The sequence below is a fragment of the Cryptotermes secundus genome, unplaced genomic scaffold, assembly GCF_002891405.2.
Source record: "Cryptotermes secundus unplaced genomic scaffold, Csec_1.0 scaffold180, whole genome shotgun sequence".
Lineage (NCBI taxonomy): Eukaryota > Metazoa > Arthropoda > Insecta > Blattodea > Kalotermitidae > Cryptotermes > Cryptotermes secundus.
In genome coordinates, this window is record NW_019718619.1 from 2,919,011 (window position 1) to 2,923,558 (window position 4,548).

Consider the following 4,548-nt stretch of genomic DNA (forward strand, 5'->3'; position numbering starts at 1 on the left):
AATGTAGATACCATAAAGAAAAACACACAAACTTTAACTGACGCAAATAAAGAGGTTGGTCTAGAAGTAAACACAGAGAAAACTAAGTATATTTTACTGTCTCCTCACCAAAATGCAGGGCAAAATCATGACATAAAGATAGGAAACAAATGTTTTGAAAATGTGGCACAGTTTAGATATTTGGGAACAACGACAACAGATCGAAACCTGATTCAGGAGGAAATTAAGAGGCGATTGAACTCGGGTAATGCTTGCTACCATTCAGTCCAGAACCTTTTGTCTTCTCGTCTGTTGTCCAAAAACATAAAAATGAGAATATACAAAACTATAATTTTGCCTGTGGTTCTGTATGGGTGTGAAACTTGGTCTCTGACATTAAGGGAGGAACATAGACTGAGGGTGTTTGAGAACAGGGCGTTGAGGAGAATATTTGGACCAAAGATAGATGAAATCACAGGATGTTGGAGAAAACTGCATAATGAGGAGCTTCATAACTTGTACTCTTCTCCAAGTATAATTAGAGTGATCAAGTCGAGGAGGATGAGGTGGGCAGGTCATGTAGCACGAATGGGGGGAGACGAGGAATGCATATAGGATATTGGTGGGGAAGCCAGAAGGAAGGAGACCACAGGGAAGACCAAGGCGTAGGTGGGTGGACAATATTAGAATGGATCTTAGAGAGATAGGATGGGATGGTATGGATTGGACAGATCTGGCTCAGGATAGGGACCAGTGGAGGGCTCTTGTGAACACGGTGAGGAACCTTCGGTTTCCATAAAATGCTGGGAAATTCTAGAGTAGCTGCAGAAGTTGCGGCTCCTCAAGAAAGGCTCAGCTCCATGAGTAAGTAAGTAAGTTGAGTAAAATGATGTAATTAGGGCGCAAAGCATGTCAGTCCTTTATGAAGACATAATCGAGTGCCTAAATGGTGAAAAATTCTAAATTTCCGAGTGAACTGACATAAACAAAAGTCCTTTAACAATTTTCTCCTGTGAATTCCAAGTACTCGAAAGTTTATATTTCCTTTCTTCTTCGCAACCAAGAACTGGGTACAGTCTAACTCGGCCGCATTTATGACTTTCTCCATCTTTTTATCTGTCTTCCCATCTCTCTTTTGCCATGCATTTGTAAGTAATTAATTGAGTATTGCATTATACACTTCTACTTTCCTCTAATTTGGGGTAGAATGAAAAAATACCCAGTTCCATCTTCATAATTTTCTTTCCTCTTTGATGCTACATAAATTGTGAACACACAGATTAAGATCGTTAATTTAAATAGCGTTAATCTACCAATGACACTTATGGCTTTAAGCCACCCCAAACGTTGCATTATTTCTACTAATCGTTCTCATACACTAAAATTGCATCCAACAGTTGCATTCCGTCAAATTGTGTTGAAGTGGGAGCTCTCGAACAGTTAGTGCTGTTACACAGAGAAGGGCTGTGCATTTAATTAAATGCAAACGTTCTGATACACTTGAGTGCAGTAATGAGCACACGGCAGCCTTGGTCTCTATTCATTTGTTTTGCGTATATAATATCCGTGTCCAAAGCGTGACGGTGCTCTGAATTCCCCATGAATGCCTGCTTAGCTAACCCCTTAACATCAATGACAGGCCGGATTAACAGACACTTAAAACACACTCATCAAACCGACCTCTTCAGCATACATTATTGTATCAAAGCAGAAAATATACAGGGAAGTTCTACTACAATGCACTACGCATAAGAGCGTAATTCTGCGTACTGTTATGATTAATGGTGGCCGTGAAGAAGACAGAAGGAATAAAGACACAAGGGATGTGATACAAAGACTTTCAGCGCATACCCTTCATATTCCTTTGTAATATTATAGAAGACATTTCAGAGCATATCCGATAGTAATTTTAATATAATACAAGAAATTGGAGAGTTAATCTTTAAACTTGATGCAATTATGATTACAGACACATCATAAACAAACAATCCTATAGGTCTTTATTCTCGTTTTCTTTCTTTCCTTTTATTTCCCCCCAATATATCTTCCGGCCCATTGAAGTTCCTGACCTCTAATTCAGTTCCGTAATCATTTTTCACAGAAGGTAGGACTCCTTAGACGGGGGATCAGCTATCGCAAGGCCTCTACCTAAACACAGGACGACACGAACACAGAATATACACATAAACACACCAAACAACCGTGCACTGAGCGGGATTCGAACCCATCATCCCAGCGTCCGAGCGAGCGAAATCAGTTCATCCCTTAGACAGCGCGGCTACTGTGACCTGCTATCCTAGAGGCATTTAGTAAGGTAAAATAAAAGGAAAGAAAGGTAAAGTTGCCCCTATGTTTAATAAATTAAACACCATGGCGTGAAGATCTATTTGAGATGGAGGTATAGCTATAAATATTCATGATCTCGGCAGTAGACGAGGTGAGTCGTCAGCTTCATGCTCTGGCCGCTTTACACCCAGGAAAAGAGATACCGCACTGGATAGGAGACTAGGTGAGCCCCACAGCCACTCTGGACACTGTGGAATAGAGAAAAAATATTTCTCCCGTCGTAAATCGAAACCCGGCCTCCAACCCGTAAACCGTCTCTATACTGACTGGGTTATTCTGGCTCCATATATAGCAAATATAATGCGCAAAGTCATTAAAATCAACACTGATTTAAAACAGGCCTAAAAACACACACAGGCATACCTGTAACGTATTTACAGATGTAAATCTTATATTCTTATACGTAAAAAGTAAAATAGTTCTGTGCTTAATTAATCAACAAGCCACAAATATGTATGGGGGCGGAGGTACAGCTCCACGAAATCTTAACCTCACCATTGGAAGAAAATATGTGACAAATTTCACGCCATGCTCGCCTTACAATCAGAGGAAAAAGTCCACGGTATGTATTTGACAGGAGGCTGGGTGGGCCCAAGAACCGGCCTGGACACAATGGTGAACAGAAATATCTCTTCCCCGCCGGTAATCGAACCCCGATTCTCCAGTCCTAACTATACAGACTGGACCATGCTAGGTCCTCTTCAGTTCACGTAACTTTAAAAATTAATAGATGCTGCGAAGAATTATTCAAGGTCACACAATTAAAATATGAGCATTTGCTCGTCTTCCATTGAATATGGCTAAATCGCGGGCTTTTGTGAACACGGTAATGAACGTTTCGCTCCCATTAAAGGGGATTTCTTTTAACAGAGAATAAAGATCAGCTGAATTTTGATCCACACATAAGGATGTGACGTCTTCAACTGAGACCTACTAACTGTTTCATTTCTTTAATTATTAGAGTGCCGTCATCCGATCTTTTATGCGCAACTGATCCAGCTCCTATAGTCTATAACCTTCAATTAACATTTAGCGAAGAGTACAAACTGCTCGTATGAAGCCCCTTAATGTGAAAATGTTTCCATCCTCTCCAGCATTCAAATACACCTGTGCAACAGCTACAACTCTACTCAACAAATTGTTACTTCCTTTCTAAAATGGAAAGCATTCAACATAATCACCAGTTTGCTGCTGGAGATTCCCTAAAACCCGTACACTGAAACAAAGAGCGGTAAATGCAGTTGAGGAAACCTGCAGAGCATGTAAACTTCACGGGAGAAAACTTCTGTGTGTTCAATGAGATATCCGAGATGTGGTTTTTGCGCCATATACTGAAAGTAAGCTACCTCTGTAACAGGCCGTGGAGGTCCATAGGGTTGTGAGACGTCGAGGTTCCCTCACTTTACAATCGGCTCACAGATGTCGGTGAGGTTGTCAGTCTTACCCGCCGGTCGCCCTTTACCACCCAGGAAGATTCCTGGTACTCATTCCTGTTAGAGGCTGAGTACAGCTGAAAGGAGTAGATCAGTGTAAAAATCCAACGAGATCGAGAATCGAACCCGCGACCTTCCGCTTTGTAGCGTAGTAATATTATGTCGATAACAGGACATTCTACGTTAGTGGCACATAATGACGCATCCTCACCGACACTTCAGACAATTTACAGGCACAAGCAATAAGGAATTTTTAAATGGGTAGACGAGTTGTTTAAACTGCATTCGAAACACTTAGTTAAGGGTACGGGAAATTATACGCCTAGCAGTTACATATGGACCCTCCAGGTAAGAAACAAAATTACAATTTACCTGAGCCAATAAAGCGTCTTTTCTTGTCGCTCTTCATTCACGTTTCTGACGAGGATGCAAATTGTGTAGAAGATCAAATATCCTAAGTAAACTCTTAGAGAGAAGTCGTCCTATTGAGAAAGGCAAACACGCTGTTGCATGCATAGTGTCTACAAAAACAAGAATGGAAGGCCCGTATGATCCATAATGTAGAACATGAAATTCCAGACAGCGTCTCTGAAGTTCAACAAGTTCCAAGACATAGGGGCAAAATACTAAATGCAGTTGAACAAATGAGGAAAATTTTCATTTAAGCTGTTTAAGCCATAATGCATAACGCTGAATTTCAACATCTGCTTACGTGATACATCTATTTATCTATCTAACTAACTAACTAACTATCTATCTATCTATCTATCTATCTATCTATCTATCTATC

At 40.6% G+C, this 4,548-nt stretch overlaps 1 protein-coding gene and 1 long non-coding RNA gene across 11 annotated transcripts in view; one reads left to right on the plus strand and one right to left on the minus strand.

Moving 5' to 3' along the window:
* The window catches only part of LOC111861791 (homeotic protein antennapedia), a 1,040,626-nt gene that overhangs the window by 546,121 nt on the left and 489,957 nt on the right, over positions 1-4,548 (minus strand). The window lies entirely within an intron of this gene.
* The window catches only part of LOC117282123, a 58,280-nt gene that overhangs the window by 52,580 nt on the left and 1,152 nt on the right, over positions 1-4,548 (plus strand). The gene's annotated exons all lie outside the window — the stretch shown is intronic.